This window comes from Salvelinus sp. IW2-2015, linkage group LG15 (genome assembly GCF_002910315.2).
Source record: "Salvelinus sp. IW2-2015 linkage group LG15, ASM291031v2, whole genome shotgun sequence".
Lineage (NCBI taxonomy): Eukaryota > Metazoa > Chordata > Actinopteri > Salmoniformes > Salmonidae > Salvelinus > Salvelinus sp. IW2-2015.
The window spans coordinates 38,636,892-38,653,198 of NC_036855.1; positions in this window are offsets into that span (position 1 = coordinate 38,636,892).

The following is a 16,307-nucleotide window of genomic DNA, read 5'->3' on the forward strand; positions in this document are numbered from 1 at the left end:
TTGTTGGCCAAGATCTCGCGATACATGGCCCATCCATCCTCCCTCAATACGGTGCAGTCGTCCTGTCCCCTTTGCAGAAAAGCATCCCCAAAGAATTATGTTTCCACCTCCATGCTTCACGGTTGGGATGTGTTCTTGGGGTGTATCATCTCTTTCTGTGGGATTTGTGTAGCTTGCATGTTCTTTTTCATCCTCCGTTCTACTTCCTCCGAACATCAGTGGAGTTATAGACCCAAAAGAGCTCAATTTTGTCTCATCAGACCACATGACCTCTTCTCCCATTCCTCCTTTGGATTCATCCATATGGTCATTGGCAAACTTCAGACGGCCTAGACCATGGCGCTGGCTATGAGCAGGGGACACATTGCGTGCACTGCAGGATTTTAATCCATGACGGCGTAGTGTGTTACTAATGGTTTTCTTTGAGACTGTGGTCCCAGCTCTCTTCAGGTCATTGACCAGGTCCTGCCGTGTAGTTCTGGCTGATCCTCACCTTCCTCATGATCATTGATGCCCCACGAGGTGAGATCTTGCATGGAGCCCCAGACCGAGGGTGATTGACCGTCATCTTGAACTTCTTCACTATTTCTAATAATTGCGCCACACAGTTGTTGACTTCTCACCAAGCTGCTTGCCTATTGTCCTGTAGCCCATCCCAGCTTGTGCAGGTCTACAATTTTATCCCTGATGTCCTTACACAGCTCTCTGGTCTTGGCCATTGCGGAGATGTTGGAGTCTGTTTGATTGAGTGTGTGGACAGGTGTCTTTATACAGGTAACGAGTTCAAACAGGTGCAGTTAACACAGGTATGAGTGAGGGAGACAGGGAGCTTCTTAAAGAAAAACGAACAGGAGTCTGTGAGAGCCGGAATTCTTACTGGTTGGTAGGTGATCAAATACTTATGTCATGCAATAAAATGCCAATTAATTATTAGAAAATCATACAATGTTATTTTCTGGATTTTTGTTTTAGATTCCGTCTCTCACAGTTGAAGTGTACCTATGATACAAATGACAGACCTCTACATGCTTTGTAAGTAGGAAAACCTGCAAAATCGGCAGTGTATCAAATACTTGTTCTCCCCACTGTATGTATATACTGTACTCTATACTATGCCACTGTATCTTAGTCCAATGCCGTCCTGACATATATGTATATACTTATTTTCTTAATCCAATCCTTACTTAGATTTCCGTGTATTTTGTGTATATGTTGTGAAACTGTAAGATATTACTTCTTAGATATTACTGCACTGTCGGAGCTAGAAGCACAAACATTTAGCTACACCCGCAATAACATCTACTAAACATGTATGAGACCAATAAAATTTGATTTGATTTCTCTGCTGCATGTATCAATCAGCCAACCTGACCGGATACTGGTGATGATGATGATGTTGGGTTAATTCAATGTTATACTTCTGTGGCAGTACTGTTGATATTTAAACTAGGTACTGTAGCTTGCTACACATACTCTACCGGTGACTGCATCTCTCAAGCCATGCATGTTTGGATACCGGGACTGGGAAACAGGCACAACCCGGTGCACGCGAGCTCCGTACAGGGCAGATCAACAGGTGCAATCAACGGAGGGGTGGGGGAGCAAACTTAATGACAAAATACTAATTTMGGGGGAAATTATACCACCACCCAAAAGGGCACTTTGGAGACTGGAAGAGCAAAGGTGTGTCAGGCTAAGTAACAGGTCCAGAACAAATTCAAGGAAACGTACAGTATTATACAGAGCAATGAGTGCATGGAACTCCCTTCCATCTTATATAGCACTAGTGAACAGCAAACCTGGCTTAAAAAGACAAATAAAGCAACACCTCACMGCACAACACCTCTCCCCATGTGACTTACTTGTTGTGTGTATGTACTGACATGTGTAACTGTTCACGTTTTCAGTGTAAAACTGAAAGCGCGAACCACTGCTTTTAATCATGGCAAGGCGACCGGAAACATGACCGAATACAAACAGTATAGCTACTCCCTCCGCAAGGCAATCAAACAAGCTAAGCGTCAGTATAGAGACAAAGTAGAGTCGCAATGCAACGGCTCAAACACGAGACGTATATGGCGGGGTCTACAGTCAATCACAGATTACAAAAAGAAAACCAGTCCCGTCGCAGACACCGACATCTTGCTCCCAGACAAATTAAACAACTTCTTTGCTCGCTTTGCGGACAATATAGTGCCACTGACATGGCCCGCTACCAAAACCTGTGGGCTCCAGTATTGCCAACTCCTCAGTAAGGAAAGTAGCTATTGGCTGTCCTAAAAGTTGCTAAATGACGCCATCACCTAATTTGCATAAATGGCCATGTGCATGTAATTGTGATGGACTCTGTAGGAGAGAGGAATAACATCGTGGGAGAGACAAAAAGTGATTAAAAAAATCTCTAAATATGTTTAGAACTACAAATGAGCAAGCTGCAGAGAGTGGCACACACAGCGAATAAGAACCATATATTTGAGGCCATACTTCTCCCTCAGCACTTTATGGACTCCATTGTTAATCCCCGTCGTAACAGAGGCATTGTCAGTCCCTATCCCCAGGAGAACACCTCTCGAGGAAAGCCACAACAGCACGGGCTATAGATTTGGCATCTCCTCCCTCCAACTCAACAATCCCCAGAAATGTTGATACAATTGTCTGCTTGGTGTCACTAAAGTACCTTATCACAACCACCAGGTACTTAGAAACACTTACATCCGTGAACACCATTAATCATTTCTGTGCACTCTGTCCTGTGCATTTTGTAGTGGGTAGCAGCAGTGGAGTCTGAGAAAGCAGCTCTACATGCTTCTCCAATGTGATCACATGCCAGCATAGAACAGTGTTCAGCGATAGCTAATGCCATGTTGGCCTCAGCCTTTTTTGCAGAGTAAATTGTTTTAATCATAAATGGTAGCTTGTTTTGGGTGGAACTGTTAWAAGGCTTTGCCTGTTGAGTATGTTTTTGACTTGTCATGTGTTTTTTTACATCACTAAGTACCCACTCCGCTCGTGAACACGTCATCGGAGGACCCGGACCGTGGCTCGTTGCAGGAAGAACCGGACCGTGGGTCGTCGCCAGAGGAACCGGACCGTAGATCGTCGCCAGGGACTCCGGACTGGGAACCCCCCTGGAGGCTCTGGACTGAGAACCCCCCCTGGAAGCTCCGGACCGCGGACCGTCGCTGGAGTTAGGCGGAGAAATCAGCCTTACAATACAGGCCCGTGTATCAACTCCAATAAACGGCTTCAACCAGCCTTTGAATTCAGGGTTTGATTCCCACTCCTTTCTGTATTTTTGAGTGTACAGTTTAGACTGAGACATGATGAGCTAGCCAGCTAGGTGTTTGAGGCTGTGTGAGTCAAATGCAGTGATTTATTTTAGACAAAGAACATTTTACATTTACATCCCGCCCTGAATGTAAGCCAGGGCGAGATCAGCCAGCGCATGCGTGATTCATTTTCAGTATGGACACGGAGGGGTGAACACAGAGAGTGTGCTGCGCGAGGACTGGGCCACCCGCCTGTGAGTGCTTTGGGACGAGGGTGTGGCCTACGGCAGCACCCGCTGCTCGTTGAGAAGAGTAAGAATGATACGTGCTTTCACATCAGAGTCCCTAAAAGTCTCCAATAACACCAGAAAAAGTCACTAGATTTGTCGCAAATCGATTTTTWAAAAATGTGTAGCTAGAYGGGTCTGAATACTCGCTAATTATAGCGACAAAGTCGCTAAGTTGGCAACACTGGTGTTAACCCTCGCAAGGCTGCTGGCACAAACGGCATCCCTAGCCGCGTCCTCAGAGCATGCACAGACCAGCTGGCTGGTGTGTTTACGGACATATTCAATCAATCACTATCCCAGTCTGCTGTGCCCTACATGCTTCAAGAGGGCCACCATTGTTCCTGGTATGGCAACTGCTCCGCCCACAACCGTAAGGCTCTCCAGAGGGTAGTGCGGTCTGCACAACGCATCACCGGGGGCAAACTACGTGCCCTCCAGGACACCTACATCATCCGATGTCACAGGAAGGCCAAAAAGATCATCAAGGACAACAACCACCCGAGCCACTGCCTGTTCACCCCGCTACCTTCCAGAAGGTGAGGTCAGTACAGGTGCATCAAAGCTGGGAACAAGAGACTGAAAAACAGCTTCTATCTCAAGGCCATCAGACTGTTAAACAGCCATCACTAACATTGAGTGGCTGCTGCCAACATACTGACTCAAATCTCTAGCCACTTAATAATTGGATGTAATAAATGTATCACTAGTCACTTTAAACAATGCCACTTTATATAATGATTACATACCCTACATTACTCATCTCATATGTATATACTGTACTCTATACCATCGCTCATCCATATATTTATATGTACACATTCTTATTCATCCCTTTACTCTTGTGTGTATAAGTAGTTGTTGTGAAATTGTTAGATTACTTGTTATACATGTATATTACTGCACTGTCGGGAACTAGAAGCACAAGCATTTCGCTAACACTCGCATTAACATCTGCTAACCATGTTTATGTGACCGATTTGATTTGAACTGATGCATACACACACACACACTCGTTCATGTTTTTAAATGTATGTAAATTGTAAAATATTTTGTCTGTAATGTCTTTTTTGTTATACTTCGAACCCCAAAAGACCTTCTGTCGCCATTGGCGTCGGCTGTTGGAGTTCCTAATGAATCAAATCAAATGACTGTGCTATTCAATGCATTTCTCTGGGCTATAGTAGAAAAGGCCAAATGCAATATTTTATCAAATAATTAGTAAAAAATTATTGATACCCAAAGGGGTCCTAAAATTCTAAATCAAATAGCTAAATGATTCATAGTATGACCACCTTAAAAAATTCCATATGTCAGCTTAGAACTCCACCTCCCACCTCAAAACGGCTTACACTTTTAAGAATGAACTATAAAACCAACTCTCACTGGACCTTTAAGAAATATACTGACATGCTGATACTGGTATGCTTATTTCTCCAAACACCTTTTTCGTCCTGCTGATGAAATCAAATATTATCCCCTTAACACAAACAACCCAGTGTTGACTAATGGGTCAAATGTAGTGACATTTCCTCCTGGCTGGAAACGTAACATTGTTTGGTTTCCTTGCAGTTGGTTGATTGCTCCACAAACAGTGACCTGTGAAATGGAGGGCTCAGGGGCAGTGAGGAAAGTTAAAGGTTGAGTTAGAGATTTAATGATTCAGATTTGGTGTTAGCATATTTGGGTGGAGCTGGGTAGCCAGATGTGTTGCACCAGACCATATCCTACAATAGCAACCTAAAAAGCGTGCTAACAATACTGTGAAAAAACTTCGGGCTTGTTAGCCAGACAAGGAACTTGGTGAAGGGAGGATATTTTTCTGGTTGTGTGGCGGCTCGTTGATAATGGCTGTATGTCCAATGCAGGTGGAGTTGGCATTGACAGTTCCGGCCACTTAATCCTAGTCAATAACAGTACATCTAAGGTATAGAGAACTACATCAGCTTCATCTCTAGTTGTTTGCATTTGATTATGACCATTTGCAAAGCATATGAGAAAACTGTATTTTAACAAAGTAATCAAACCACACTCTGGGGAGAAAAGACTTCTGTAGTAAAATTATGAATAGTCCAATCTCTGATTTAMTTTTAATTTAAAAAATCTAACTCCCTTTTTCTCCCCAATTTCAATCTTGTCTCATTGCTGCAACTCCCGCACCAGCTCGGGAGGCGAAGGTAGAGTCATGACCCACCAAACCCCGCTTCTTAACATCCGCCGGCTTAACCTGGAAGCCAGCCACAACAATGTGTCGGAGGAAACACTGTTCACCTGACGACCGAGGTCAGCCTGCAGGCTCCCGGCCCGACACAAGGAGTTGCTAGAGCACAATGAGCAAAGTAAAGCCCCCCGGCCAAACCCTCCCTTAACCCGGACGACGCTGGGCCAATTGTGCGGTGCCCTATGGGACTCCCGATCACGGCCGGTTGTGATACAGCCCGGGATCGATGGAGTGCCTTAGACTGCTGTGCCACTCGGGAGGCCCCCAGCGTCTGATTTCAACGGAGGAGCACAGGAGATATAGTATCATCATTAACGTAGAGGTGAAACATATCCATTTATATGTGTTGGTGTGAACAGGACCATCTGTTATGCTGGTGAATGAGGACCCAAAAGCGACGTAATAGAAACAGAGTCTTTATTCCAGTATCAAACAAACAATGATTCTCCTGGATATATCAAAGGTAAATCCAAAACAGGAAACTGAAATCCTCTCGTCAGTAGAGAGGAACGACTGGAGACGCGACCACAGACTGCAGGTCGCTTCAGGAAGGCACAGGCCGTAGCTGACATAGACACCTGCTCACACGCNCAGGCACGCACACATGCATACACACACACACACACACACACACACACACACACACACACACACACACACACTCACGGATGGCTAGAGAGAGGGAGTTCCAGGAGATCCACCATCCGCCAGTGTCGCACTTCCGCAACTGCAGTGAAAGGTGGCAGAGCTAGAGCGATGTTTGTCAGACCATGATGAGACATCCCGAAAATCAGTCTTTTCACATAGACGTCTCTAGTGTCCGAACAGTTTAGCCCACAAACTAATATGGAAAGATGAGACTCTCATGAACATGATGGTGTTCTTCGTTTTCTATATGACTCCCACAAGTGTCACGGGACTCGTCTGAAGATAACCGGTACCGTTGTTTTTTAAACTAATGGATYTATGAAGGTAGTTTTGTGCATAACCCAATAAATGCAAAAAAAGGGGTTAAATATATGTTAAAAAATATATATAGAGTACCAGTCAAAAGTTTTAGAACACCTACTCACTCAAGGGTTTTCTTTATTTTTACAATTTTCTACATTGTAAAATAATAGTGAAGACATCAAAACTATAAAATAACACAAAAAGAAATGTTAAACAAATCAAAATATATTTTATATTTGAGATTCTTCCTTGCCTTGCCTTGATGACAGCTTTGCACACTCTTGGCATTCTCTCAACCAGCTTCACCTGGAATGCTTTTCCAACAGTCTTGAAGGAGTACCCACATATAATGAGCACTTGTTGGCTGCTTTTCCTTCACTCTGCAGTCCAACTCATCTCAAACCATCTAAATTTGGTTGAGGTCGGGGGATTGTGAAGGCCAGGTCGTCTGATGCAGCACTCCATCACTCTCCTTGGTCAAATAGCCCTTACACAGCCTGGGGGTGTGTTTTGGGTCATTGTCCTGTTGAAAAACAAATGATAGTCCCACTAAGCCCAAACCAGATGGGATGGCGAATTGCTGCAGAATACAGTGGGAGCCATGCTGGTTAAGTGTGCTTGAATTTAAAATAATTCACAGTATAGCACCCCCACACCATAACACCTCCTCCATGCTTTATGGTGGGAAATATACATGCGGAGATCATCCGTTCACCCACACCGTGTCTCACAAAGACACAGTGGTTAGAACCAAAAATCTCAAATTTGGACTCCAGACCAAAGCACAGATTTCCACCGTTCTAATGTCCATTGCTCATGTTTCTTGGCTCAAGCAAGTCTCTTCTCTTCTGTTACTTGAACTCATTTATTTGGACTGCAATTTCTGAGTCTGGTAACTCTAATGGACTTATCCTTTGCAGCAGAGGTAACTTTGGGTCTTCCATTCTTGTGGCGGTTCTCATTAGAGCCAGTTTCATCATAGCGCTTGATGGTTTTTGCGACTGCACTTGAATAAACTATCTTCTGTATACCCCTCTACCTTGTCACAACACAACTGATTGGCTCAAACACATTAAGAAGGAAAGAAATTCTACCAATTATCTTTTAAGAAGGCACACCTGTTAATTGAAATGTATTCCAGGTGACTACCTCATGAAGCTGGTTGAGAGAATGCCAAGAGTGTGCAAAGCTGTCATCAAGGCAAAGGGTGGCTACTTTGAATAATCTCCAATATAAAATATTTTGATTTGTTTAACACTTTTTTGGTTACTACATGATTCCATATGTGTTATTTCATAGTTTTGATGTCTTCACTGTTATTCTACAATGTAGAAAATAGTAAAAATAAAGAAAAACCCTTGAAGGAGTAAGTGTTCTAAAACTTTTGACTGGTAGTGTAATTTCATAGGCTATTTTAGTCAACTTGTCTAGTCAATGCTAGGCCTGCAGGTTCTCTTCAGTCCAAACATCAGGGGTCTCCAACAGGTCAATTGCAGCCCACCTATGAGTAGCTCGTCATGAAAGTACATGCAGTTTCACCCCAAACTGTCGGAAACAAATCTCACAAGTAGCGTATCAGACACCGCAAGCTCTCAGCTACTATCTAATCAACGCAAAATTGAAATTATCCCACCCCTGGTTAGCCAGTATTGGCTTAAAAGGCAAACCTGACACTATCTGACAATTAATATCCAGCAATACTGCCCGTCTGTCTGTGTGGTGAGCACATTTGTCTATCACTCTGCTGCATCCAGTTGATGTGATAACCATCTTGTGGGTTGACAGAAATACAGTACTTTCCACAAAACCTTCTCAATTAAATGTTCACTGAAAAGTTTGGTTTACCTGGCAGAAGTATATCATGAGTAAGTATATCATTTGTTTCTATTATTTGTAATTTGCAAACTTTGCCATGAAATGAGCAGAATAAGTACAGAACCATCATAAGACCAGCACATTAGATGGCACATCCCTCACTCCCTAGATGCACAATTAAAGGGCCAGAAGCGCAATTAAAGGGGAATTACACTCAAATCAAATCATCAAATCAAACTTTATTTAAACTGCACTTTTCAGACATGGAATGCAACACAATGTTCTTCACAGGAAAAAATGTAAACAGTGAAAATAAAAACGAAAATAATTACTACATAACAAACATAAGAGAATAAAAAAAAGAATAACAATAAAACCCGAATGACTAAAAAGCACCCTAAGAAAAAGCAAAGCTAAAAAGGTGTGTTTTAAGACCTCTTTAAAAAATGTCCACAGTTTCGGCCCCCCTCAGGCTATTCCAGAGGCTGGGGGCAAAGTAACTAAAGGATGCCTCTCCATAGTTAAAAAGCCAGTGCCAGAAGACCTGAGGGACATCACTTAAAAGCATGTCTGACATGTATTGGGGTGCACAATCGTGGATTGATTTAAAAACCAATAGAATAATATTACAATTAATTCTAAAACTCACAGGCAGCCAGTGCAGAGACCTTTTTCCAAAATACTGTAAAAAAATCAGCTGTTTGAAAACCTATTTCTCCAGAATTTTGCTTAAGAATGGAAGGTTGGAGATTGGCTGAATTTAGATTACTTTTATTCAAAAGTGGTTTCACCATAGCAGTTTTTAGTGCAGTGGGGAAAATGCCTGTGAACAGGGAGTGATTAACAATAGCTTGCACTTCTTCAGATATGCAATTAAAAACTGTTTTGAAGAAGGCGGTGGGGATAGGATTGAGAAGGCAGGTAGAAGGCTTAAGTTGTGATATCACTTTCCTGAGCATGTCTGTGTCAACCAGAGAAAATAAATCCATATTGCCTTTGCGTGGTAGGCACAAATCAAACTTCTTATCAGGTCTTGCTTGACTGATATCCAGCCTAATGTTTGTTATCTTATCTCTGAAATATGCTGCAAACGCATCACGTTTAGATGTGGAGGAAAGTTAACATAGGTTTGTGGGGGTAGGATTTATCAGGCCATCAATGGTCGAAAAGAGTAGTTTCAAATTATTCTGATAATTAGTGATCAAGTTCGAAAAATGAGCCCGTCTGGCATTTCTAATTGCCTTGTTATATATGCCAAGTTGCTCTCTCAGAATATCATAACTAACTATCATAACTTTCTCCACTTCACTTCTCCACGCAATTTCTCTTTCATTTATTATTTTCCTCACTCATCCAAGTGGCTCTCCATTTGGATGTGGCCTTTTTCAACTTTACTGGAGCTATGGCATCAATGGTTGCCCTTAATWTGCTATTAAAGTTATCAACTAAATCATCACAAGAGGAAGGCAGAATAGGTGATGGAGTATTGTTCATACACTCAATAAAATCTGTAGCAACTTCAGAGGTAAGATAGTGTTTCTTAATAATGTGTTCAGTATTACCCTGTGCTATGGGCAACAAGGTATTACAAAATACACAGTGGTGATTAGATAAAGCAACATAAACAATAGAGGATATGTCAATAGAAAGGCCCTTGGTAATAATCAGGTCCAGAGCATGGCCGCGGTTATGGGTGGGCCCAGTTACATGTTGGATAAAGTCCATAGAGCTCAAAAGATTCTGTAATTCAATGGCCTTGGAGTCAGTCTCTTTGTCAACAAGAATATTAAAATCACCCAACACAATGATTTTATCATAGTTCTCAAGGACAATAGACAGTAGTTCAGAGAAATCAGTAAAGAAAGTAGGGCAATGGTTTGGCGGCCTACAGAGGGTTATGGCCAGCACTGGTGGCTGACATTTAAACAGTATAGCATGATGCTCAAAAGACCCAAAGTCGCCAAATGAAATGTCCTTACAGCTGATAGAGTATGAAAAGCTGTAGTCCAGGGGGAGTCTTCATTAAGAGTGACACTACAGTCTGAAGACAGCCATGTGTGAGAAACATGCAGTCAACTTTGTGCTCAGTAATTAGGTCATTCACATGAAAGGTTTTACTAGTGATTGCTCTAACATTTAAAAGTGCCATATTCAATGAGTGTGGGCTACTCTGCTCCTGGTGCATCTTTCTTCAGATAACCAATGGTATAACAACCAAATTATTAACGTTACAACCACGTTTATCACATTCTCCAATATATCAGAATGGTAGAAGATGACCGTGTGTTTAAACTCACTAYAAGGAGGAGTTAAAGGAACATAAATTAGGTTACTCACAATACCTATAGTGCCATTTCTATAGGAGTTGATATGATTTCCAAGTCCTCTGTTGCTTATTCTGACAGGGAGAACTGAAGCACTACCAGAACCTGCCTGTCAGTCTCTAAAACAGTTTGCGATGTMGCTGGAAATAATAATGGAACACCTGCGGTTAGGGTGAATCCCGTTTCTTTAAAAAAAAGTGCTGGTTGCTCCCACAGCAAATCAAAGTTGTCACAAAAAGAGAAATTCCTGTCGTTGCAAATTCCTGTCAAAATTCCTGTCGTTGCAAATTCCTGTCGAAATTCCTGTCGTTGCAAAGTTTCTTCAGATTACTCGTTTAGGGCAAAGAGTCGGCTGAAACGTTACGAACCCCTTCGGTAGCACGGAAGGGGGCCAGAGATAATTATTCTCTTCCCTGTCTTGGTGAGGGTCTTTAAAAAAAAAGTGTAGTTCTCCCTCAAAAAAAAAGTGTTCTTCCAGACCCCCAAAAAGTGTCTTCTGATGTGATGTAAGCACTGACATGGACTCAGAACATCCAATTCCGTTGTTATTCAATGAARAATTGTAATTTTAAGAGTGAAAAACAAAGAAAATCTAAAACGAGGAAAAATAAAACTGAGAACATAATTTGGGAAAATATAAAACAGAATTTGAGGGAAAAAAATCACAGATTTTATAGGGCCCTCCCCTTAGAGTTCTTTGTTAACCATTATTTTACCAAGTACGCTACCGTTCAAAAGTTTGGGGTCACTTAGAAATGTCGCCTCATCACTGTTGACATTGAGACTGGTGTTTTGTGGGTACTATTTAATGAAGCTGCCAGTTGAGGACTTGTGAGGCGTCTGTTTCTCAAACTAGATACTCTAATACACTCTAGTGCACCGGGGCCTCCCACTCCTCTTTCTATTCTGGTTAGAGCCGGTTTGCGCTGTACTGTGAAGGGAGTAGTACACAGCGTTGTATGAGATCTTCAGTTTCTTGGCAATTTCTCACATGGAATAGCCTTCAAGAATAAACTGACGAGTTTAAGAAAAAAGTTATTTGTTTCTGGCCATTTTGATCCTGTAATCGAACCCACAAATGCTGATGCTCCAGATACTCAACTAGTCTACGGAAGGCCAGTTTTATTGCTTCTTTAATCAGGACAACAGTTTTCAGCTGTGCTAACATAATTGCAAAAGGGTTTTCTAATGATCAATTAGACTTTTAAAATGATAAACTTGGATTAGCTAACACAACGTGCCATTGGAACACAGGAGTGATGGTTGCTGATAATGGGCCTCTGTACGCCTATGTAGATATTCCATTAAAAAATCAGCTCTTTCCAGCTACAATAGTCATTTACAACATTAACAATGTCWACACTGTATTTCTGATCAATTTGATTGTGAAAAATTTGATTTTCTTTCAAAAACAAGGACATTTCTAAGTGACCCCAAACTTTTGAACGGTAGTGTATATTGACAGAAAACATAGGGCACTACTTTCTCTTGTACTCTAAGGACCCGGGGAAGAGTTGCAGGGGATAGGAGAAGAGAAGAATATGCCTATTTGAAAGCTAAAAAAAATAGAGACCGCTGCTGTACATAACAAATAAATTGGTACAGACAAGAGTAAATGTCTTAAATTAAAGAATGAATGCAGCAATCATCTAGCTGACATCTGTAAAGCTTCCTCTTTCAATGTTGCTTCTCTTGATGGGCCTGGGGAGAAAATGCATTATCTCTAAACAGCGTAGCCTAAATATTCTTCCCTGGCAAACAATTTCAGATTAAAACCACTGAAAACAAAATCCTGTTTCTGATGCATATTTTACGTGGTTGAAATACTGACAGCTGTAAAAGGACCAATCACTGATTAAAAATACCTATATTCGCATTTGCTCAAAATACTGAAAGAAAGAAATCTTACCATATTGCTCCACTCCTTTTCCTGAGACAAAAATAACATTTGGTGTATCATTGTACTGCAAGAAATACATAATTCTGCATGAGTTAATTTCATATTAGGCTACGGGTGAGATGCTATAGGCCTGTCAGTGTCAAGATTTCAGTTTCTATTTCAATCTCAAGTTCAAAAGTATAATTTTAGCTGTCTCATTTCAGCTGTCTAATTCCGGCTCTCACATTTGTTGGCAAAGTAAACATTTTATAATACGATATATTAGTTTCTCACAATATCACAATCTTTCACCATAAACAAGTKTTTTACAATAATACTCAAAGTAGTCAGTAGTAATAGAGAAATGAGTATTTCAAAGTGTCAAATATTTAAGTAGGCCACTTCCAAATGGAGATCCATAGTAATAATTCAAAGTTTATTTGTTCTGAAGATACGGAATAGTTGGCATAGCACAATTAAATAGTAGCCTTACATACAGTAATGGCGGTGTAGTACAATACTAGGAGTACTTGTACAGTGGTGCAATAGAGGCAACAGCGGTGTGGGTGTAGAGATGTGCAAAGAGTGATCTTGTGACAACWAGGAGAGAATAGATACTTTATTGTCCATTGGTTAGAACGGAAATCTGTCTTCTGTTTTTCCCAACACCCTGCAGTGCAGCACCCCTGAGTGGAGAGTGTGGGGGTGCCTTGCACAAGGGTAAAATGGCAGGAGATGGTACATGGGAGCCTTCCAGCTGCCAGTTCAAATCCATACCCATTTTTGTGTCGTCCTTGGCTTGAACCATTGTAGTCATGGCACCACACTCGTTCAGTGCTCCTGTAGTTGCCTAGCCCGAGAGCACTGTTTCCTGATCCTGATCCTAAGGAACCAAAGTGGTGCACATTTTTGTTTTTGCCTTAGCACTACACATCTGATTCAAACCATCAAAGCTTGATACGTTGATCATTTGAATCAGCTGTGTATTGATCGGACAAATATAAGAATCTGCCCCAGAACCAGAAATGTGCCCCGGTCCGGGCAAGAAAAAATGGGAATGGAATTGAACTGGCAGCTGGAAGGCTGTTGGTCTTTTTTCCCCCCACCTTTATTTAACCAGGTAGGCAAGTTGAGAACAAGTTCTCATCTTCTGCCATTATGCCCCTGATCATGATCAAGCCACCTAACCCCCCACAATTGCTCTCCATACAGGGGCTCTGCACTGCTGCTGACCCTGTGCATTTGTTGGTGATGGGAAAGAGTGAATACATATTTTCCATTCTAACCAATGGATTATAAAGTTGTATTAAATTCCTATTTAGCGTCATCTATGTRTTTATCCAGCATACTGTCCACCTAGAGAGGGATAGACAGCCCTGACAACACCAGCTGGCTCCCCATGTACTCCACTCCTGTAACGTAGACGCAGGGAGTCAGGAAGCAGGTGCAGTTAGTGAGTTTAATGATAACGAACATGGAACGATACAAAACATGGAAACACAAACAATACTACCTGATGACTGACAAAACAAAGTGCTAGATAAATGTTAAGTAATAATGGTAATAATGAAGTGCAGGTGTGACTGATGATAAGGTACAAGTGTGGGTAATGATGGTTGCCAGGTGTGCATAAAGATCGATTGCTTTGTAAGTGTATGTATGTCCCTTAAGGTCCTTGTGTAATTGTAATGTGATATTGTACCCCCTAGCTCGATTGTCCATTGTATATAATCTATATATACTTTGGTTCCCTCGTGTACTTTCTGTATTGATTTGTTGTTAATAAAAATTAAATAAATAAATAAATAAATAAAAATATGGATTGCTAGGACCGGTGGTTAGTAGATCGGTGACGTCTAGCACCGGAGAGGGAGAGCGGGAGTAGACGTAACAACACCAGGAAATATATGTCTACCATCAAGCATTATTTTCTGAAAAAAAAGGACAACACATTAGACTCCCCTGCACAGCCATTTGTTGAAATATATCAGCTCAATGTTGATGGGACACCTTTCACGTTGATTATAACCCACAGACCCCCAAGATGAGTATTAACCATGCACTATCGCTCACATAGGATAATGAGTTGTCTAAAGCCAAATCTTCCTCTTAGTTACTCTTTCGCATCAATATACATTTTTTTTGTAGTAGACACACTAGGATTATGGGCTGGCATTTGGATAGATATCTAGCCAGCTAGCTAGCTTGCCTAATGTAACGCCTAATAATATAAAATAAGGTAARCAAGTGTAACGGATGTGAAATGGCTAGCTAGTTAGCGGTGGTGCGCGCTAATAGCGTTTCAATCGGTTACGTCACTCGCTTTGAGACCTTGAAGTAGTGGTTCCCCTTGCTCTGCAAGGGCCGCAGCTTTTGTGGAGCGATGGGTAACAATGCTTTGTGGGTGTCAGTTGTTGATGTGTGCAGAAGGTCCCTGGTTCGCGAGGGGACGGACGTAAAGTTAAACTGTTACACAAGTCCTAGCTACTTTAGTTAGTTAGTTAGCTAAGTTCAGGCTAACTGGGCAAGCCACCCCATCAGCTTTGGGGGTATATAGCTATAGCTGTATCACAATTGCTTGCACAGAGAGCAGCTATGGTAGCTTAACAACAATACATGGATGTAAACATTGTGTTTCACAGAATTAGCTATTCAAGTTAGCTAGCTAACATTCGCTAGTTAGAGTCGAGAGCTAGCTAGTTAGCTACTACCGATGTTACAGCAACCCACAATCAGATGTATATTCCTGTTGRACAAAGTTAGCTTTTTGGGTGGCATAGACAGCTTTTAAAAGACTAGACAGTTTTTGCTAGGTCTTCAGACAGTGAGTGGAACACAGTTAGATGGATAGCTAGCTTGCTTGGTAGCAGATTAGCTAGACTAATAACACATTKATGTTACCTAAAGTGAAATGTAGCCAGACCTTCATAGCAGTCCTGTCTCAATGAATCCCAACAACTCAACCCTTAGCTACCCCTAGTAGCTAAAGCTATCTATCTAGCTAGCTAAATTTKTTCTTGTTGGTTTAGCTTTCTGGCAGACTAGACACTTTGTGGCACCAATTTAGAGGTTCTGCGGTGGAATCCATGCCACTACAAGTATGGTGAGAAATACATACATTCTTTGGTGTTAAGATGGTGTCTTCCCTAAGAATGAGATGGAGAAGCAGGGTCTAAACCCTTGYATAGGGGTTTAGTTGTGGTTTAGAAGTTTTTCCTCAGTCATTTGTCCAGGGTCAAGAGGCCATAGATGTCCCGGTCTATTTCATGCCGCTCCGCAGCACCTGATTGGCTGAGAAGCATGACACTGATGATGAAAGCAATGGCGAAGCACATATCAGGCTCTTGTGTACACACGTCTGCTTGACTTGCTGCGTTGGACTAGCTGCTTGACAGGGAAGGGAGGCAAGAGGATAAGGAAGGTATCTTAGAGGAAAAGAGCTACTGTACATATAACGCAGCTTCCTCCGGGCTATGCATTTTCCCACCACGTCAACTTTCCATATCTCTCACCTGTTACTCCCTCTCAGTTAATCTATATGCCTGTCTCAAAAAACAATTA